This window comes from Macrotis lagotis, chromosome 3, assembly GCF_037893015.1.
Source record: "Macrotis lagotis isolate mMagLag1 chromosome 3, bilby.v1.9.chrom.fasta, whole genome shotgun sequence".
NCBI classification, from domain to species: Eukaryota; Metazoa; Chordata; class Mammalia; order Peramelemorphia; family Peramelidae; genus Macrotis; species Macrotis lagotis.
The window spans coordinates 126,803,217-126,826,903 of NC_133660.1; the positions used below are offsets into that span (position 1 = coordinate 126,803,217).

A 23,687-nucleotide genomic window follows, 5' to 3' on the forward strand; every position below is an offset into this window, starting at 1 on the left:
TCAAAATGCTGAGAAGAGAACGTATGTAGAATGATGACCATGACACATGGAATTGTTTTAGATCAGAATCACGTTTTAACAACTTTTTTTTTAAGACTCTTGGATCACTCACTGTAGAAAATTCATGACTAGATTTTCTATTTATGAAAAGTAAACACACTGGTTAAATTGAAGCATCTAAACGTATTTGCAAATCTCAAGAGAGGCCTGGTGTTGATGTTGACTCCCAGGCAGGCTGATGTTTGAGTTGGACCCCTCTAACAGGGTTTCTGCTAAATGGCACTTCCTGAGAACCGGAAAGGACCATAGGGTTAAGAAACTTGATCACAGGAAAACCTCTCAAACTTAGCAAAGGTTTCATGGTAAAGATGAGAGAACTTTGTCCCATACTCATCTCAGAAATGTGACTCTCTTGCAATTTTTTAATCTTCCCTAAATTAAATTTCAATAAACAATTAGTGTTAATTGCTGAAAGGAATTTATTCATGTAATCTGACAAGGGCTTCGTGGTAAAACCCAGATGAATAAAATCCTTGTTTTATATATACCTCAGGAAACATAACTGGTATCTGATATCTGGTTTAAAACTCAATATATCATTTAGTGTTAATATTAAAAGGAATGATTCATGTATTGGCTATGATGTAATCTCAAAGATTAGTATACATATACACTATGCATATATATAACATATAAACATTATGTGTAGTATATAGATTTTATAGTATGATCAACTATGAATGACTTGCCTTTTCTCAGATATGCTCTAACCCAAGACAACTCTGAAGGACATATGATAAAGAAAATCATCCATCCCCAAAGACAGAGTTAATGGTGTCCGAATACAGATTGAAGCATGCTTTTTTTTAAACTTTTTGTTTCTTAAGTTTTTTTGGGGGTCCATGTTTTCTTTCATAGCATGTCTAATATGGTAATATTTTACAAGACTATACATTTTTAACCTACTTCAAATAACTTGCTTTCTAAATGGGAGAATGAGGTAGGAAGAAAGAAGAGAATTGGGAATGCAAAGTTTTAAAAATGAATGTTAAAACCTGCTTTTACATGTAACTCAGAAAAATAAAAATAAAATAAAGGAAGAAGAAGAAAGAGAGCAGGAAGGAAGAAGAGGAGAGAGAGAGAGAGAGAGAGAGAGAGAGAGAGAGAGAGAGAGAAGAACGAGAGAGGGAGAGAGAGAGGGAGAGAGAGGGAGAGAGGAGAGAGGGAGAGAATCATAGCCAAGTTCTGCTTAAGAAAAATGCTATATGACTTGGCACATCATTAATCTTCTCAGTGTCCCATTCAGCTGTTAATTTGTTTTGCTAAAGGGAATTTCCTTCCTGGGAGTTCCCCTAAAACAATGAAATCATTTGTCTGAATGTGAGGATTTGTATATATATGTTGAATGCTTACCCACATATATGCAGATATATAAAGTAAATAAATTTACATATATTTTTGTCTCAATATATGTTCACAGTCTGACATGTGTAACTTACATTCAAACTATTTCCAGGGTGATTTGAATTAATTTATTAGAATGAACATAAATCAAAAGAGGACAATGAGATCCAAACAAAATACAGTTATTATAATATTGCTTCTTGCCAATACCATTTTATAGTAACATGCTGATAGTATAAGCAAACTGTAATCCATCCTAAGTAAAGCAAGGCACTTTTGCGACTTTGGGCAGCCAAATGGTCATTTATAACCTTGCCCCTAAGGAGCTACCTGACCCCTGTAACAAGACTTCACCTAACATCCTGTTTTGTCAAACCAATTAATTATATTAAACAGGGCATGCTTCTATAGATAGAATCATTCAAAGTAAGGGACACAATGCATTAGGGTCGTAGATTTAGAACTGGAAGGGATTTAAGAGGTCATTTAGCCCATTCTCTAATGTTTTGCAGATAAGGAAACTGACTCAGAGATTTGTCAGAGGTCACACAGTAATTGGAAAAACCTGGAGATTTTAATTCTATTCTTCTAACTCCAGTTCTAGTGAGTCTATTGCACTTAGGTTGTTCTAATGTTATTAAACAGCATCCAAACCTTTTAATTCTTAAATTTAAGTAACATTCCTTTTACAAACAGGATAAATTAAAATTTGTTATTAAGTTTATATAGCAGTTTATATTTTCAGATCATAGTAGAATCAGGTATCATTTTTGTTGTGGTGGTTTAAATATGAATTCCCATTCCCTTTCCCTTTTTCCATCCCCTTCCTCTTCCATTTCTCTTTTCCCTTCCTTTCCCTTTTCCCCTCCTTAGATGATCTATTGACCCTGGCACATGCAGCTTCACCTTTATCAGTGTTGAACTTCATATGAGTAGATAAGACCCATTGCAGCTTACAACTTCCATATGCAAGAGGTCTGTCAGTATCAGTCTCCTCTGTAACTTGGATTACAAGTGTTTGCCACCTGGCTGATAGTGAATTTTCTGTGAGATAGTTCAGTAAGCTATAACCAAATTATCTGAAATCACAATTATACAGTTCCCAAATCTCATTCAACTTGAAGTTGTTATGTCAATCACACAATTAGCAAGGATTTTTATTAAGCTCCTACTATTTGCCTGGTACTGGAAAACAGCCAAAAATGAAACATATATTTCTTTACTTTTCTAAGGATATACACTGTCAGTATATCAATGATTTTAGCTATGAATATTTTTAGGGAAGACATAATAGTTAATATCCAGTTCTAACAGGTTGTTCTCTCATTCTTTGTAGGACTCTGAAACTAGTGAAATAATCATCCTAAAGAAGTGTTATTTTGGGGAATATAAGAAGAAAGCAAAGGCATCTGTAATTCTCAGTAAGTAAGGGCTAATATCTATTCATTTTATTCCTTGATTTATGTTTACATCTTAATATGAGAGGGAGGAAAATATCTTTTTCAATAGATGTCTCTATTGTAGTGTGTATTTATTGTGTTTAGAAGGAAACATTAGAAGTGTTGCTAGGTAGTATTTGTTGACTTTTCTGTAACTGAATGAAAATTTTGTGCATATCAGCATGGGTACATAAAGCTGTATCACAAAATCATTATATTAAAGGGCCTTTTATCAACCCTAAGTTTACTGATATGACTTATTTAAGGATTACTATTAGCACAAAACCAAGGTCAAGGAAATTAGGGCTTTTTCCTAGCCACTAACAAATTTAAAAGGTATAACATTTAGAAGGCTCACATAGAAATCCAACCCTTTTGTAAGACGTGAAGGAAACAAATAATGATCCAAATGTGGAAAGGTGATAGTCAGACAGAGTGAATGTCAATACAATTTCTCTTCAAGCTCATGGCTTTCTTAATAATTTATAAATCCTGGGGCCGCTAGGTGGCGCAGTGGATAAAGCACCGGCCCTGGAGTCAGGAGTACCTGGGTTCAAATCCGGTTTAAGACATTTAATAATTACCTAGCTGTGTGGCCTTGGGAAAGCCACTTAATCGCATTTGCCTTGCAAAAAAAAAACAACCTAAAAATAAATTTATAAATCCTGTGCCAGCACTTGCCTTCATATACAGGGATGGAGATAATGAGGGGAAAGTTGGTTAGGTAGACCACCTTGAATCCCATGACCTTCATCCCAGGAAAGCTTTATAGTTCAAAGAGAACTTAATTAGCAAGTATAATGAGTCAAAATAGGGAAGGTAATATGGGTGAGAGGCTGATCCTGGGGTTTAAAGGGATCTGACTCCTCCCTTTGTGGAGTTCTGTCTTCCTATTCTGGGACCTTTTGCTTATATCCATTCAATCATTCTAAGGAATAATTGACCAACAATAAATCAAAATCAGTGCAGTCTTTTGAAAAAATGCTTTCATTTTTTTTCCTAAAGGGCATATGTAAAGTAATTAAACTTTAGATTTCTTTTTTCACCTTTAATTGTTCCTATTTAGACTTTAAAAAAGATTTGGTAGTGGATTTCAGTGAGGTAAAAAGGAAAAGGACAGAGAAATTGAAACTTTCCAGATTCTTAAAACCATATCACATAAGCACTTTGATTAAATCTAATCTTCTTTCTAGTTTATATGGACTTTGCTTATACTAATGTAGTGATGTACTAAATTAAGGCATCTCTCTGACTTACTCAAGACAAAAAAGGGAAAAAAAGTCACTGTTGCCTCAATTATTTAAATGCTTCTGGTGGAAAATGGGGCAGGATGAATTATGAATTTTATAATTAATTTCTTCAGTTGTCCACTGTCCTTTGCACATGAAAACTAGTTAGTATTAAAGTGCATTTTTAATAGAATAACAACAGAGAAGTTCTTTTTCTTAAGTTAGCCTAGCAAATGGAAAGCTAGTATATAAAGTACTGGTTACATCATGTCTGATGAAATAATTCTTTACTCCATCCTGCCTTGAAATCCCTGCCCATATTGGTCAATCAATATTTCTCATTACTCTAGAGAAGTAAACCTGATGCCTTTTCAGTGAAACATGGATTTTTTTAAAGTAGAAGTGACCCTAAAGATAATTTCCTCATCTTACAGGTAAGGGAAACTGAGACTCAGATTGTCTCCCCAATTTCAAATCACAGAATCTCAGAGTTGGCAAGACCCTCAGAGACTATCTAATTTAGAGGTAGGGACCCTTTTTATCCGAAGGGTCATTTGGATATTTATAACATCATTCACGGGCTATATTTAGTCAAACGTAATTAAGTCAACCCTGAAAGGTTAGATTTATTGAATTTCTAGTCCTAACTGAGGTTTCAAGCACTAGACCAATAAACCCCAGATGCTCCCCTCCCCAGAGCTAATCCAGTTTGAGATTTGGAAAAACAATAGAATATCTGTCAAACTAATCTGGCACTTGCTTAAAAAGTAGAAAGCTATGAAGTTGGTAGATAAGTCTTCACTAGAACCACTTTGAAATCCCTTCAATTGTTGTTTTGCCTTGTATTAAACTTGAATTTGCATCTTTTGCAATTCTGATTCATTATTCCTAGTTCTGCCCTTTGAAGCCAGGCAAAGACTAAGAATATTCCCAGTGTGAGACACAAGGAAACATAGTAGACATTTACAACTAAGGCATAAGGATATCTAGAACAATTACTAGATTATTAGAACAATCCAAGTAAATTGCTATTGTTACATGCTATGTTTGTCTTCCTGAGTCAGTTTTTGTTCATTCGTTTCACTTGTGTTTGATGCCTTGTGATCCCATTTGGGGTTTTGGTAAAAATGCTGGAGTGGTTTGTCAGATGGTTCATTTGACCTAAGAGGAAACTGAGATAAATAGAATTTAGTGACTTGCTCAGGTCTCACAGCAATTAAAAATCTGATGCTGGATTTGAACTCAAGTAGATGAGTCTTCCTGACTTTAGGTCAGGTACTGTATCAACTGTACCACTTAGCTGACCAAGCTGGGTCAGTTACCAAGTTTGAATGGTCAGAACTTTCAGGTAGCTCATTCATTCTTAAATTATTTCTCTTTTATTTGTTTTATTGGTTACTTGTTTTATAGATGAGATATCTTAGGGTATCCTATACATTTTCATTCTTTTAGTTTTATTTTAATACTTTTTCCCCTCATTAATGTCTCTCTGACTCATTCTAATTGTCAAGGAGTATGTTTCTAGAGTACAGTTTCATGCTTCTCATATCTTTTATAAATGCAAGTGATAGAAGTATTACCTTTTGTGAAAAAGGGTAATAATTATAGTTTTCATTTATATGATATATTAAGATTTATGAAAAACTTTTCAAAAATTGTCTTATTTGAGCCTCCCAACACCATAGGGAGATAAGGCAGAGAGAGGTCCAGAGTCACTCAGCTAGTTCTGATGTCAAATTTGAACTTGGGTGTTCTTGATTCTAAAGTCATTACAATAGCCACTTTACCACCTAGGTATCTTCTTAAGGAGAAAAAAAAGTGAAAGTATGATCTGACTTATTAGAGAAGAAAGGTTTTTAGACAGTACATAAGGCAATAGTCCAGAAAAGACATCAATAAGAAAAAATATTCCAAGATGTCTGAGAGGAATCAGAAAAGTATTAAAAAGGTTAGTGATTGAGAAGATTGTGATTTTAAAAAAAGAAGAAAATTAGTCATACAAACTATGGATCAGATTAGAACTTCTTTCTACATAAAGGGAATCTGAGTCTTTTGAAGAAGACATAACATCCCATCTTCATAGAACAATTAAAATGAATTCTTAGGTATTAAAATTTCCAACACATACTATTATGATTCTATATAGAAGTGATGGATGATACTGTTTACTACCTCTGTGATGTGGATTATGCAGTTAGTCATATATGGATGAGATGGAGGCTAATTGCAAAATGTGCCATGTGCCTGATGATTGTTTCTGGGATGTGACAGAGAGCCACTTACAGACGATTAACTACTTCTGTTCATAAAATAGCAAGGACAGTGACTTTAAAATTCTTGATATAAGATAAACTACTTTCTGAATCCTCCAATGTCATCACCTTCAGAAGTCAAGAAACAACTTAGAGCAAACCTGGAATTGTCCCACTAAAAGTTATGGGAAATGGGTCTACTGGCCACTCATAGCCTAACTCAGCCCTAGTATATGAACAAATAATGTTTTATGTCTTAAACCAATTCTTTTCTCTTCCTATTCCTATGACATTTTTAGTACTTTTTTCTTACTCTTCCTCAAATGTCCCTCAGTTATGTCTGTTCAAGATGTCCTTTCTTAGTCCTTCCTAACTGTGAGATGTTATAGAACAGAGAACACAGAGAATACAACTAACCAGCCTTATTAAATGACATCTGAACTGCATAACCATGAATAATACAGGTACACAAGCAGTTGTCTTTGATTTCCATGCTTTGGTGCCCCTCTTTTGTCTTGTGGGAGAAAATGAAGCTGTATTCATAATACCTCCAGAAGTTCTGCAGTATCCAGACAATAATAGTCTTAGGTGTTAGAGACCATGTATTTTATTATGAGGTTGAAAAGAAGAGTTGTACACACAAATCTAAAGTAAACTCCCACTATGCTTGAATATATCAATCATATGAATCAGGTGAAGGTAAATAGAGTGATAAATAAATATTTTTTTGAGAAGCAAGAGCTGTATGCTTACATATTTATCTTTCAAACTATCTGTCCCTCTTTCTCCTATGCTTGAAGGGCCCTTATCTAACTGACCTGCATTAGTCAATTTACCTTTCCTAACCAAACCTCTGCCTCTAATTCAAAGCAAAAGTAACTTACACAATGCCATTAATCATTCTTAGGCTCATATTTAAGTGCCTCTTTCCTTTTGCTTTGTTATCAGTCATAGTTCTTCTGTTTTCCTTTTCTTTCTAGCTGTTCCTCAGCCCACACTGTTAGAACTTGACATCCATTCTCCAAATATAACTTTACCATCTAACAGGCAGGAATTAGGAAAAAAGGGAAAACAGCCCTTGTGGCTTACCATTAGCCACTGGATATTTCATATGATGTCCTTTTAATCTTAGCCATATTTAAACAAGGTCTGAATCTTTGCAGCCCATGACTTAGCATTAGCCAGTAAAACAAAACTTAAGAAGTTTGGAATAAAGTGGATTTTGTCCTTTCTTCTGATTCTTTTTGTGGATATGATAGACTATCATACTTTCCTTCCCTTACCAGGTCATCCTCCATGTCTACAAATACATTTGGGGTTGGCTATTTTAGAGGATGAGTCTTACTTCAAGATGCATGTGAAGGAAGATTGTCCACCAAGAGTACAATATTATAATTTACATCTAATGGGAGGTGTCAAGAAATGACAGGGAAGGCTGGAGAAGGGACTGAAAACTGTGAGTGAATCCACTGGTTGAAGGACCAAATTGCAGGTGTAAGAATGAATGTGTAAGGTTTATGCAGCAAGGTCACTGAAAGAGATAGCATCCAAGCTGCAGGTGAATGTGTTCTTGACAGGAAATAGATTGAAGAGGGAAGGAGAGAATAACTAAAGGTAATGATCAGTTTTGAGATGAGGAGGAGATTGACTGAAGTAGCTTGTGCCAGCAATTATATTTAATACTTAGTTGAGTCAGAGACTTTAAAATATTTTTTCCTTTTGTCATTTTCTTCTTGATGATATCCCAAATTCTTCTCTTAAGTTTGTACGCTCCTTTGATGGACATAGTGTCTTCAGTTCCTGGATCTAGTCATAGTGATTCCTATAGGGTTAAACATGTTTTAGATCGTAAAAAGTAAACTTTTTGAAATTGTGAATTGATGTGCCCAATATCTAGGGATTATTTAAGTAGATCTTAAATTATGTTCTTATTTAGAACCATCTCCTCTAGTAATCAGGTCTCAGATATTAATTTTATAGATATGCATGAAGGGGACTTTAAGAGTTTAATACAACCCACTGCTTTTATAGGTAAAGAAATGGATTCTCAGAAGAAAATGACTTAATAAAGGCAGTTTACTCTAGTTGATAAAATACTGGACTTGAAACTCAATGCAAACTCACAGAATAACTAGTAGATTATAATGCTCCATCCTCAGCAAAGACACTTTTTCTTTCTCAGTCTCATTTTCCTTATCTGTTAAATGGGTATGATATAATACCTAACCAGGAAGGGTTTTTTGTTAAGATCTAATGAGATAATGTCTATTTGCAGATCTAAGAGCATCACTTAAATGTCATTATTAAGAATACATAGTGGGGGGGGTAGAGGCATAGAGGAATACAGATGACGCAGAGAAGCCACAAACTTCCCTAAACTCTCCCAGGTTTCCCTTAGAAACATTGGTCAAGCCTTTAAATGGATTCTGGAGCAACAGAACTCACAAAAGAACAGAGTGGATCATTTTCCAGCTTAAGATATCTGGAAAGGACTTGAGAAACGATCTGTCTTGCTAGAGTAGAAAGGGAGTGTGAACCAAAACTGAGCTCAGTGCAGGGAGCAGAGAGCTGGATAGGAAGGAAGTTGAGGAGTCAGAGCAGAGATCTGTGAATGGGGCCGCTTGGGCCCAGCCCAGCAGGCCAGTTAGGAGGGCTCCAATACAGGTACCCCAAACTCCTTCTGCAATCAGCTTGATCCTACTAGACTGCTCCAACCCAGAGAGTAAGCTACTAGCATTCCAAACAAGGAAGTTCTGGGAGCCGGCTACTTCCCTAATACAAGAAGCTTTGGACAATGCCTCTGTAATCTAAGAGCAGAACTCAAAATGATTAAGAAAAGTCAAAAAAAAACCATGATGATAGAAAATAATTGTGGAGATATGGAAAATCATAACACTATCTTAGACAATGGCAGAAGAAGTATGACATGTAAAACTCCAGAGGGGGATATGAATTGATATTCAGTCCTTGGAAGAACTCAAAAGGATTTTAAAAATCAAGTAAAAAAAATTGGGAAAAGAAATGCAAGAGAATTTCAACATCTAGCAAAAGGAAGCACAAAAATTGACTGAAGAAAGTAACTTTAAAATACAATTGGGAAATTGGATAAAGAAAATAAATCATTAAAAAATAAAATTGAGCAAATGAAAAAGAAAGGAAATCTTAAAAAAAGAGAATTGAGCAACTGGAAAAATAAAACAACAACTTCAAAAATAGAATTAGGCAAATGAAAAAAAACTGTCCAAAAAGAAAAGGAGTTGCAAAAGCTAACTGATAGGGAGGCTAGGTGGCCCAGAGGATAGAGCACCGGCCTTGGAGTCAGGAGTACTTGGGTTCAAATCCAATCTCAGACACTTAATAATTACCTAGCCATGTGGCCTTGGGCAAGCCACTAACCCCATTGTCTTGAAAAATAAAAAAAAAAAAGCTAACTGAAGAGAACAATTCCTTGAAAAGTAGAATTGAGTAACTGGATGCCAATGATTATAGGAGACACCAAGAATCATTCAAGCAAAATCATTCAAGCAAAAAAATCAATCAAAAATAGAAGAAAATGTATAATGCCTCATCGAAAAAATAACTGACCTAGAAAATAGATCCAGGAGAGATCATTTAAGAATTATTGGACCTTGTGAAAACTATGATCAAAAAAGAACCTGGACAACATCTTTCAACAAATCCTCAAGGAAAATCACCCCAATGGTCTAGAACTAAAAGTAAAATTGTCATTGAAAGTATCCACCAATCACCATCACCCTTTGGGAAAGGAAACCCAAAATGAAAACCCCAAGGAATATTCTTAGCAAATTCTAGAATTATCAGGTCAGAAAGAAACAAATACCAAGGAGCCACAATCAGTATTACCCAGGACTTGGCAGCATCAACTTTAAAGGATTGATGGGCCTGGAATATGATATTCTGGAGTACAAAGGAATTTGGATTGTGGCCAAGAATCAACTACCCAGGAAAACTGAGTTTACCCTTTCAGGAAAAAAAGGACATTAAATGAAATAGGTGACTTTCAAATTTTCCTGAAGAAAAGATGAGAGCTGTACAGGAAATACTATTTTAAAACATGAGACTCAAATTTCACTTAAAATCATAAACAGAAGGGCGGCTAGGTGGCATAGTGGATAAAGCACTGGCCTTGGAGTCAGGAGTACCTGGGTTCAAATCCGGTCTCAGACACTTAATAATTACCTAGCTGTGTAGCCTTGGGTAAGCCACTTAACCCCGTTTGCCTTGCAAAAACCTAAAAGAAATCATAAACAGAGGAAAAGAAAAAGTAATATTGAATAAGATTAAACTGGCTACGTCGTACATGGGAGAATAATACTTATAACTATTGAGAATTGTATCTCAATGAGAGGGAATATACTTAGACTGAAGTTATAGGCATAAGTTGATTTTTATGGGATGATATAAAACAATTAAAACATTTAAAAATAGATTGTGCTGGAATGGGGAAAAGGGAGAGACAGAAAGAAGATGTGCAAAAGACCTATTACATTAGAGGGAAGAAAGAGAAAGGGTGAGAATTGCTTGAATTTTACTGTCATTGGATTTAGCTCAGAGAGGGAATAACTCTACAATTCAGTTTAGAAATTTATCTCATGGGGATGGCTAGGTGGCGAAGTGGATAGAGCACTGGCCCTGGAGTCAGGAGTACCTGAGTTCAAATCTGGCCTCAAACACTTAATAATTACCTAGTTGTGTGGCCTTGGGAAAGCCACTTAACTCCATTTGTCTTGCAAAATTCTAAAAAAAAAAGAAAAAGAAAAAAAGAAGGAAGGAAGGAAGGAAGGAAGGAAGGAAGGAAGAAAAATTATCTATCATGGTATAAGGAGAGGAATGGGAGATTAGAGAAGCAGGGACTGATAGAAGGGAAAGCAGAAAGAAGGGTAAAAGTAGGAAAGGAAAGGGAAAAGAAATGGGAGAGGGGTTGATAGAAGGGAGGGTAGATCGAGGGAGGCAGTGATTAGAAGCAAAACAATAATGAGGAGGAATAGGGTGAAAGGGGACAGAAGTATAAATAGAGGGAAGATAGGATGGAGAGCAATACGGAGTTAGTAATCATAACTGAATGTGAATGGGATGTAATCTCCCATAAAACAGAAGCAGATAGAAGAATGGATTAAAAACTAGAATCCTACAATATATTGTTTACAGGAAACACATGTGAAGCAGAGATAAACACAGAGTAAAGGAAAAAAGTTGAAGCAAAATATTATGATTCAATTGGGTGAAAAAAGCTTATCTTAGGCAAAACAAAAGGAAAAATGGATGTCATTAAAAAGGATAAGTAAGGAAACTACATATTCCTGAAAGGTATTGTAGACAATGAAGTAATATTAATAGTTAACATATATTTATCAAATGGTAAAGCATCCAAATTCTTAGAGGAGAAACTAAAGGTGTTACAGGAAGACATCAAAACTATACTAGTTGGGGAGCTAAACTGCTCTCTCTCAGAATTAGGTAAATCAAACAACAAAATAAACAAGAAGATAGTAAGGAGGTGAATAGGATTTTAGAAAACTTAGATATAATAGACCTCTAGAGAAAAAATGAATGACGATTTAAGGAATATGACTTTCTCAGCAGTACATGATGCCTACACAAAAATTGACAATGTATTATGGCTTAAAAATCTCACAACTAAATACAGAAAGGCAGAAATATTAAAAGCACCCTTTCTAGATTTTTTTATTATTTTATTTTATTTTTTATTTAACCCTTTCTAGATCTTGATGAAATAAAAATCACATGTAATAAAAGTCATGGAAAGATAGACTAAAGATTAATTGGAAACCTAATTTTAAAGAATGAGTGGATTAAACAGCAAATCATGTAACCAAAAATTTCATCAGAGCAGCTAAGTGGCACACCGGCCCTGGAGTCAGGAGTACCTGAGTTCAAATCCGACCTCAGACACTTAACAATTACCTAGCTGTGTGGCCTTGGGCAAGCCACTTAACCCCATTCCCTTGCAAAAACCTAAAAAAAAAATTCATCAAAGGCAATGGCAATGAGACAACATACGAAAAATTGTGGGATTCAGCCACAGCATTATTAAGGGAAATTTTTTTTATCTCTAAATGCTTATATGAACAAATATAGAGAAGATTCCAATGAATTGCTGGACATTCAAATAAAAAATCTTGAAAAAGAAAAAATTAAAAATCTCTCATTACGTATGAAATTAGAAAAATCTGAAAATCAAAACGAAAAGTTAACAAAGTTAAAAGTAAGAGCTAACAAAACTGAGTTGGTTTTTATTCAAAAACCAATTAAAATATAAAAATTTGCTTAATATAATTTTTAAAAAGGAAAGAAGAAAATCAAATTGTCAGTATCAAAAAATGAAAAGAGTGCATTCACCACCAGTGGGGGGGGGATTAAAATAATAATTCAGGGCTATTTTGCCCAACTTTAGGCCAATAAATGCATGCATGCTTTACAAAAAAATTAAATATCCCAAATTAACAGAAAAGGAAATAAAATACTTAAATAGACCTATTTCCAAAAAAAAAAAAAGAAATTGAATAAGCCATCAATGAACTCCCTAAGAAAAAAGTCTAAATTTTCTAAATAATTCTATCAAACATTTGAAGAACAATTAATTCCTATATGATATAAACTATTTGAAAACAAATATAGATAAAGAAGGAATTCTGTCAAATTCCTTTTACAATACCAATTTGGTGCTGATACCAGGGAAAGTCAAAACAGAGAGAAATTTATAGACCAATTTCCTTGATGAATATTGATGTAAAAATTTTGAATCAAGCTTTAGCAAAGAGATTATAGCAAATTATCACTAGGATAATACTTCTAGTCAGGTAGGATTTATATGAGGAATTCAGGGTTGAGTCAATATTCAGAAAATTATCAGCATAACTGACAATATCAACAAACTGAAAGAAACTATCTGATTATCTCAATAGATGCTGACATTTTTTTTTAATGTTTGAGCTGGTAACCTTTTTTTTTTTTTTTGCCAATAACAATCCATGAGAGAAAACCTCTATCTAGCCTTAAACTGTAACTGGTAGAGTTCACTATTTGGCATAAAAGATTTTGATGACCACCAGCTAAGAAGCCACCACTGACTTTTCTGTGTGCCTACAATGTTCCTCTTCAAAAGGAAGCAGTCTAGGGGCGGCTAGGTGGTGTAGTGGATAAAGCACTGGCCCTGGAGTCAGGAGTACCTGGGTTCAAATCCTGTCTCAGACACTTAATAATTACCTAGCTGTGTGGCCTTGGGCAAGCCACTTAACCCCATTTGCCTTACAAAAACCTAAAAAAAAAAAAAGGAAGCAGTTACTGAAGACTGGGCTACTATCCCAATTCCAAAAAAAGAATCCCCCACATCCCCCCAGCCTGTATAATATTCCCCTTTCTTTCACACTAGAGACCCTCCTCATGATGTGTTGTTAGAAACATTAGCTAGAAACTCTCCAAGCATGATGTAGAGTTAGCAAACTCTGTTCCCTCATTGTCCAGAGATGACAATCTAATCAATCATCCATGATTTTTGAGAGCAAGGGACTTAATCCCTAACTGACCCAAAATTTAAAATCCAAAAAATTAAAACAAAAGACTAGAATCCTGAGTCCGGACCTAGGCTTCACTCTTGCCAAGATGAACCTTGTTGAAAGTATCCATTCCTAAACTCCATAGAGACTCCAAATAACTCCAAAACTCACCTTGGTGACCCCAAATAAAGCACATATCCCCAAATGACTCTCAGTCTCTATGGAAACCATAGCACCCTGATTCCTGTATCCCATACCCTATTTTAAATCCTCCCCCCCCAGTTATGTATAAAAACAAGCTTCTACATTTACTTCAAAAACCTCAAGTTCCAAATTCTCTCCCTTCATCCCACCCTACACCCCCCATTAAGAAAGTAAGTTACTTGATGTAGTTTAAAAATGTGTCATGTTGTGGGGCAGCTAGGTGGCTCAGTGGATAGAGCACTGGCCTTGGAGTCAGGAGTACCTGAGTTCACATCTGGTCTCAGACACTTAATAATTGCCTAGCTATGTGACCTTGGGCAAGTCACTTAACCCCATTACCTTAAATTAAAAAAAAGTGTCATGTTATAAAAATAAGTCATGTTGTAAAAATAATCATAACCTCCCCCCCCCAAAGAAAGAGAACCATGGGTGGGGGGGGGGAAGTATGCTTCAGTCTGTATTCTGATATTATTAGCTTTGTCTTTGGGATTGATAGCATTTTTATCAGAAGTCCATCAGAGAAATTGCTCCAACTTTTTTTTCACAGTTGATATTGCTAGCTATATTTCCCTCAAACCTGTCTCCTTCACCAAGCTGCTGACTTGATTTTCATGATTTATCTGCATCACTCTCATTTCTCTTCCCAATTTTTCCTCTACCTCCCTTACTTGATTTTTAAAATCTTTTTTAAGCTTTTCTATAGCCCGAGATCAATTCATATTTTTCTTAGAAGCTTTGAGCTCAGAATCCTTAACTTTGTTATGTTCCAAGTGTGTATTTTGATCTTCCACAATTACCAAAGTAATTGTCTATGGTCAGATTTTTTTATCTTCTGTTGTTTACTCATTTCCCCAGCCTGTGATGATTTTGACTCTTTGTTAAGTTGGGGCTCTGCTCCCAGAGTGAAGAACAGATTCTCTCATTCCTTTGAGAGTATTTGCAGCTATTTTCAGGATCACCCACCAGGTTTCTGCAAGTTTTCAATTCCTCCAGCATCTTATGAGAGGCTATGACTGCTTTCCTGGCCTGTCCTCTACTCTGTGAGTGACCACAAGCACAACTCTCTGCTCTGGAATCATGAGGCTAGGCAGTAAGCTCTTTTGTGCCTCTGTTTCTTCTCCTGAGAATGGGACCCCAGACTGTGACCTGGATCTGATTAAAGGGTGATGCAACAGTCTTGCCTCAGTGATAGCAAAAAGATCTCTGTAATTTACCCTGATCCCCTTACTATCTGTGGAGTGAGCACTCTGGAAGTAACTGCTGTGTGGCTCCCTAGGTCTGCTCCTGGTTCCTTGGAGCTGGATCTGTGATGGACTGGGCTCCTTTCTCACTCTGGTGCAGCAGAGTTTTCTTGCTAACCTTCCTAGTTGTCCTTGGCAATCCCTTGGCTGAGAAGTCTGGAAACTGCCACCGCTGCCATGGACCTAGGCACCCCAAGGAGCCCAGGTGCCCTGAGGTCTTTTTCCTGGATGGTTAAGCCGGTTAGCTCCAGTGTGACCTGTGCTGCACTGTAGTCCTTTTCTTTTCTTTTTCTTTTTCTTTTCTTTTTTTTTGGGGGGGGTGGGGTTTGAAAGGCAGTGGGGTTAAGGTCCAGTAATCAAATCTACTGTGCCACCAACTGCCATACTGCAGACCCCTTCTTACCCCAGCATAACAAACCCTTCCCATGGATCTTCCAAGTTGTCTTAGGTTGGAAAAGTGTTTTACTGTCTTTTTGTAGTTTCTGCCTACAAGCCACTACACCCATAACCACTTTAGAATTTGGTTAGAGTCATTATTTAAAGATATTTGGAGTAGTTTGGGGGAGAACACATGGGAATCCTTCCTTTTACTTTGTCATCTTGGCTCTGCCTCTCAGAAAAAAAGTTTGACAAAATGTAGTACCTATTTCTTTGAAAAATAAATGGAATTTTTCCTTAAAATGATAAGCAGTATCTATCTAAAACCATCATGAAACATCATCAAGATAGAAGCAATCCAAATAAGATCAGAGTGAAACAAAGATGTTCATCATCACCTTTACTATTCTATATTTTATTAGAGATGTTAGCTTTAGCAGTAAGATAAGAAAAAGGAATTGAAGGAATCTTTTCAGATGATATGATTGAGAATCCTAGAAAATAAGTAAAAGCATACTTGAAACAAATTAACAACTTTAGCAAAGTTTTAGGATATAGAATAAACCCTTATAATTCATCAACATTTCTATATATTACTAATGAAGCATATAGCATCAAGCAATAGAAAGAAAAATTCCATTTAAAGGAACTGTAGACAACATAAAGTACTTGGGAGTCTACCTGCCAAGACAAAATCAGAAACTGTATGAAAACAAATTACAAAACACTTTTGACACAGATAAAATCAGATCTAAATTACTGGGAAAATGTCGATTGCTCATGGGTAGACTGAACTAACAAAAGTGACAATTCTATCTAAATTAAATTACTTATTCAGTGCCATATCGATAAAACTGCCAAAAAAGTTATTTTATAGAGTTAGAAAAATTAGTAGCAAAATTCATCTGGAGGAACATTAAGTCAACTATTAAGGGAATTATTGAAAAACTGCAAAGGAAAGTAACCTAGCTGTACCAGATCTAAAATTATATTATAAAGCAGTAGTCACCAAAATTGTCTGATACTGCCTATGAAATAGAGTGGTGGATCAGTGGAATAGATTAGGTACCAAAAAAACAGATGAAAACATCTATAATAATCAACTACTTGATAAACCTAAGACTCTAACTTCTGGGTTAAGAATTCACTATTTGACCAAAAAAAAAAAATGTTGGGGAAACTGGAAAACAGTATGGCATAAATGAGGCATAGACCAACATCTTATACCCTAAAACCAAGAAAAGGTCAAAATGAATACAGGATGAAGGGGCAGCTAGGTGGTTTAGTGGATAAAGCACCGGCCTTGAAGTCAGGAGTACCTGGGTTCAAATCCGGTCTCAGACACTTAATAATTACCTAGATGTGTGGCCTTGGGCAAGCCACTTAACCCCATTTGCCTTGCAAAAACTAAAAAAAAAAAATGAATACAGGATGATCTATATAAGGTTGATACTATAAGCCAGTTAGGAGAACAAAGAATAGTTTATCTGTCAGATCTATGAAGAAAGAAGAGGAGTTTATGACCAAAGAAAGGAAGTGAACTTTATAAAATGCAAAATTGATAATTATGATCACATTAAAAAGTTTTTCAATAAATATATCCAATGCAACCAAGATTAAAAGGAATGCAGAAAACTGGGAAACTATTTTTAATAGCTAGTGTTTCTGGTAAAGGAAGCATTTGTAAAATATATAGAAAAGTAAGACAAATTTATAAAAGTACAAGCCATTTCCCAGTTGATAAATGCTCAAAGGTTATGAATAAGAGGTTTATAGAAGAAGAAATTAAAGCTATCTACAGTCACATGAAAAAAATGCTCAAAATCATCATTGAATATAGAAATTTAAATTAAAATAATTCTAAGGAATCACTTCATTGATCAGCGTTGGAAGGATGTGGGAAAACAGGAACATTAATGCTCTGTTGGTGGAATTGTGAACTGATCCAGACATTCTGAAAAGCAATTTGGAACTATGTTGAAAGGAAAATAAAACTATGCATACCATTTGACTCTGTAATATCACTACTGGGTCTGTATCCCAAAAAGGTTTACAAAAAGGGGGAAAGGACCACATGTACAAACATTTTTATTGTGGCTCTTTTTCTAGTGGCAAAGACTTCGAATTTGAGGGAATGCTCATCATTTGGGGAATAGCTGAGAAATTGTAATATAAGAATATGATGGAAGACTATTGTTCTGTTAGAAGTCATGAATGGGAGACTTCAGAAGGGCCTGGAAAGGTTTAAATGGACTGATGTGAGTAAAGTTAGCAGAACCAAGAGAATATTATTCACATTAACAGCAACATTGTGTAATGATCAACTATGATGGATTTAGCTCTCCTCAGCAGTACAATGATCAAAGAAATTGTGATGGAAAATACCATCCATCTTCAGAGAAAACTATGAAGTTTGAATGCAGACAAAAATGTGCCATTTTCCACTTTTCAAATTTGTTTTAAGCTACATGTTTTTTGTTCCCACTCGTGGTTTTTTCCCCCTTTTGTTCTGATTCTTCTTTCACAACACTACTAATATATATAAATATGTTTTACATGCTCATACAAGTATGACCTGTATCATATTACTTGCTGCCAAAGAGAGAGGGGAGGGAAGGGTGAGAAAAAGAAAAGCATGGAGTTCAAAATTTTTCAAAATACTGAATGTTGAAAACTCTCTTGGCATGTAGTTCAAAATAAATAAATAAATAATGTATATATACATATACACATATATATGTATACCCTCTCTCTCTCTCTCTCTCTCTCTCTCCATATATATATATATATATATATATATATATATATATATATGTATGTATATATAATTTTCTTCTCCAGCAGATTAGACAGAGATTAAGTGTCTTTCCCAGGGTCACATAGCTAGTAAGTATTTGTGGAAATATTTGAATGCAGGTCTTCCTGAATCTAGGCCAAGTGTTCTATCCACTAAATCATCTTGCTGCTTCTACTTTATGATTAGGGATGGGATTAAATAGAACTGGATAGATCACTTCCCAAAGGACCAACAAAATAGATCCCTAGATTGGAAGTAAATAGAATCTCTGAAAATATAACTCATTAAGCATAAAAGAAAGTGATTTTTTCCCTAGGATGAAACATTACTATACCTACAAATTGTAAATACTTTTTGTTTTCAAGAAGATTATGAGAAAGTAACCAAAGGGTGGATGGACTGGGATACTAAGATGGGATAACCTAACATTTCACATAAATATGTATATATATATATATATATATATATATATATATATATATATATATATATATATGTGTGTGTGTGTGTGTGTGTGTGTGTGTGTGTGTGTGTATGTGTGTATATATATATATTTGTATACATATGTATATATGTGTGTGTATGTGTGTGTATATATATATATATGCCTATTTAATTCCCATTTCAGAAAACACGTTCTCTCAGGATAGAAGTCTAAGATGTTTATGTACAATATGAATGCATCAGAGAAGACCATAAATAGGCAGGTGAAGTGGTAGTCCCTTCATAACATCATATATTTACATCTGGAGAGGACCTTAGCAAGAGTGTACTGGATCCAGGTCCTATTGGTAACTAGGATGTTAAATTTTCATTGTGAACATTTACACCTCAGAAATCAGTTAATGTTACAAATGATGGTTTACTTTATGGTTTTTGTTCATCATCTGTACTTAAGAAAGTGGTGAAGGAAATATCAATAATTCTTAAGTTTAAAAATATGTTATGAATTTTGGATAACCACTTGTTAGCTATTTAACAGCAGAGTTGACTTTAGAGATTATCTTTTCATTTTATAGAGTAGGTGAGAAGTTAAGGGGTAGGTAGCAAGTGTGAGAGTCAGGATTTGATCAAAGGTCCTCCTACTTAGTGCAAACCCAGAGAACTTTCTTCTAGAGTAACACCAATCTGTCTCCCACCCAGCTGTTTCCTTTTGGGTAATGTCAGATGCTTATCATGGGTTTTCTTACTTGTTTCATTGATGAATAAGTAGCTATTTCCTTTGCTTTCCTCTCAACACAGATTTGAGGAAGTGACAAAAGAGTTAGGGAGACAGGGACAAGGGACATTGTAAATACCAAAGGGATTCAAGAAAGAAATTATTTCAGTAGACAGTGTGGGGAAGACTTCATTATCTTTCATTGTGTGATTCTTTCAGCTACCTCAGGGACTTTTTATGGCCTTCTTCAGAGACCTAAAGTAAGATTATACTGGGCCCTCACATACACTTAGTCTTAGAACATCATCATAAAACATTCCAGAGATAAAAGTTTTAATTAAATTCTCTATCTTCATTTGAAAAACCTAACTTTCAAAAGGAAATTGGCAGGGCATCATCAGAAACCCTAGGATGATATAGTCAATACTAATTAGGACATGAAATGTATCAGTATGTGGAATTCCGTCAACTTGGTGAATTAAGAGCTTGTGATATCTACATTAGAAATATCCTAGAAATGTATTTTTACAAATCAAAGCTCTCTCCCGACTTTTGCTGCAGCATGTGGTGTTTAAGTAAGTGGCAGGGTTTATTGGAGAATAATGGCAGGGGTTCATGGAGATTTTCATTCATTTTCCATTGCTGACCCAGCATGTGCTCCCTTGTGTGGTGTGTGTGTGTGTGTGTGTGTGTGTGTGTGTATGTGTGTGGAGAGAGAGAGAGAGAGAGAGAGAATAACCAATAGATAATTGAGATTCTTCACACGGATCTTTGCTCCTTGAGATAGGAACAGGGAGGGCTGCTGTAAATCACAAGCTTAGAATGGGCAGTTTATTTGAATAAGGGCATCAGCCAAAACTGTCATCTTAAGTACAGACAATGGAACCATGCCCTTAACTCTGCTGCCCTGAAATTACCAGCACAAGCTACTTTAAAATATCTCTCTAGCCAAGGATTTCTAAGAAGGAAAGTAAAATGAACTGCTGGCTGGCAGTTTTCCATTCTTTCTTCCATATCTGTATGATAGCATTTAAAAAAAAAGATGTTTAAAGGCTGAAGCCAGACTGAAAGAAGTATTTATTAAGTAAGAGGAATGCAAAAGGCAAGTCATATGATTTTTCTGAGTTCTTTGTACCTATAAACTGCAGTTTTCAAAGGACCTTGATTGGCATCAGAAGCAAGGTGTTCTTGTAGAAGTGGGACTGGCAGTTGTGAATCTGCTGCTTTTGTTATCATCCTGGTCAATTCCATCCAATTTATTGTATATATAACAATATGTAAGACACTTGCAGAAGTCACTTCTCTCCTTTGTGCATTCTTTATAAAAAGAGGAAGCTGTCCTAGATTCAATTCAATTTAGTAAGCATTTATTAATCACTTATATATTGGTCCTGGACTAGATGTATGGGTCCAAAGCATAAAAATGAAGCAATCTTTGCCCAAGATGTGCTTCCAGTGGTGAAATCTAGAGAAATTTCTATTCTTTAAAGTTTATAACCTTTGATGAAACATCATAACAACAACATGAATTTTAAAGTAACATTGAAATTGTTTATTAAGAAATTCAATAAAAAAATTGGTTGAAGTTAGGTGGTAAAGTAGTTAGAACACCAACCATACTCTTATCCCTCTCTAGCTCAATCCTCCTACTCTCTCTAGTCCCTATTTCCTACTGTCTTCTTCTTCTTCCAACTGCTTTCTGGAATTATTTTTCCATTTTTTTAAACAAAAACTCCTATTCCAGCCCCTTCTCATGCTTTTTTTATCTTCTGATTCTCACAGAAATTTTACTTTATCTTCAAGATAGCACATCTCTTTCTACCCTTCCCAAGGCTCCTTCCTTGTCTTTCTGTCATTCCTGACCTGAAGGCCTCAGCTCTGGAACACTCTTCTCTCTAATTCTCTTATTATCTTTCTTCTGAGTCATTGAACATGATAGAAAAAAACACTCAGTAGAGCCGGCACTAGGTCTGCCACAGATTCATGTCAGTTAACTTCAGAAAGGCCCTCACTATTATATGGAAATTCTTTCATTTATCTATGATTGAATTTTCAGTTTCCCCTCAGTAATGCTTACCACTCCTTCTTTCATGCTTCTCAACATACTGGAGATTCAATATAGTTTTTCTCTATACTTACAGACCTTCCTGCCTATCATCTACAGCATCCAAATCACTTTCCTTTTTTTCTTAATGAATTCACACTTGGCTCATAGTTTTTCTTTCCATCGCATCCTATTTCAGATAACTATATTATATTCATTGTGATGTTTCTTCAAAGGTCAAACATGAATGGCATAAAGACAAGGCAGGGGAAAGAGGGAATGTACAAAAGATTCAAGAGTGAAGGACTGGTTAACTATAGAGACAAAGGGGCAGCTAAGTGGTGCAGTGATAAGCATGGAGTCAAGAAGACTTGAGTTCAAATATGACCTCAGAAATTTGGTAGTTGTGTGACCCTGGGTAAATCATGTAACACTTTTTTTGTCTCTACTTTCTCCTCTGAACAAGGAGTTAGAAAAGGACATGGCAACACACTTTATAACTTTGCCAAGAAACCCCCAAAACGGGTAGTGAAGAGTGAGACAGAATATAGTCCAAACTCCAAAAGGAGAGAAAATGAAGTCAAATGACAGATGAAGGATTGCAAGGATAGGGATGGATAGAGGAGCTGGAGTTCACAGTGAAAATGAACAGATTTAGGAAGAGTAAAACATGAGAGGAGTTAAATGGAGACAGTTTCTGAAAGAAATGAGGGAATGGGATCAAGGTAATAAATGCATGGCCTAATTCATCTTCTGAGATTCTCCTCTAACCCCCAAAGCCATATCATCTTGTTTCTAATAGTACTTTCTCTAAGTTTTTACTTTATAGGGAAGATCATCTATTTTGAGTTTTCTTTTCTCTACTCCACAACTCAAGGCTTAGTTAAACCTTTACTGATTTTCCTTTTATTTAGTGTCTGAATGAATGGTTCCTACAATTCATATCTTTGATCCTATCCCCTCTTATCTTTTTCAAAATTAGTATCCTTCTCTCTTCCCCATCCCACATTTTGCTCTCCCTTTCCCTTTCCCTGAGCTCTCTTTCTGTTTGCAAACATGATTATATCTGTCCTAGTCTTCGTACACACACACACACACACACACACACACACACACACACACACACACACACATACTTGCCCTCAGATGATCATCTTACATCTCTTCTTTTTCACCTCAGTTTCATTGGCTCACCTCCTCATAACCCACTCATTCCTAAAGTGCTTGCAAGATGACTCCTGATCATACCACTCTATTCAAACTATTTTTTGAATGTCAAAATGTTATTAATGACTAAATCCTACTACCTTTTCTCTGTCCTTACTTCTCTTGACTTCACTTTTACCTTTTGCTGATGTTGCTAGCTGTCTTCTGACCCCATAACTATTGAACTTGCTTTCTCTAAAGTTATCAAATATTTCTTAATTACTGATTCTGATTGTCTTTTTCTTGTCCTTGTCATTTTTTTTACTGAAAACCTTTTGGTACTTGATAAATACCAAATCTATGAAATTATCTTTAAGAATTCTTTCATAGCTAGCTTCTGAAATATTTTTCTTTTCTTTTCCTTCCACTAGTCTCAATGGTATCATTGACCATTTTGACTGGTTCACAACAATTTTCCATTTTCCTAAACTTGAGAATCTTCTAAGGCTCTATAGGAAACCATCTTCTTTTCTTTCCTTTTACTCGTATCCCTGATGAACCCATTATTTTCCATGAGTTTGATTAATACTTCTATATAAAAATTCATATCCAAAAACCAAGCCATAATTCTCCTCCTGAATTCCAACCTTGCATCACTACTGTTGGATATCTCAGTGTTCTAGATTGAATTTAGCTTCTTTCTATTGAAACACAACTGATCTCTAAGTATTTCTATTTCTGTTGCTGGCTTCACCATCCTCTGTTGCAGTTTTGAACCTTAGAGTCATATTTCACTTTCCCTCTCACTCACTCCTCCCAACCCCCATTTGTAACCAGTTGACATAACTTCCACAAA

The 23,687-nt window shown here is 35.4% G+C and overlaps 1 protein-coding gene across 13 annotated transcripts in view; it reads left to right on the forward strand.

The window, feature by feature from the left end:
* Window positions 1-23,687, forward strand: part of INPP4B (inositol polyphosphate-4-phosphatase type II B) — a 981,822-nt gene that overhangs the window by 198,767 nt on the left and 759,368 nt on the right. For 11 of the 13 annotated variants that reach the window (XR_012477007.1, XM_074229241.1, XM_074229248.1 and 8 more), the window contains one exon: window positions 2,741-2,825. The gene's annotated coding sequence lies outside the window, so the exon portion shown is untranslated. Of the gene's footprint in view, window positions 1-2,740; window positions 2,826-7,610; window positions 7,781-23,687 lie in introns of all 13 variants that reach the window. The other 2 variants (XM_074229243.1, XM_074229244.1) reach the window with 1 other exon arrangement.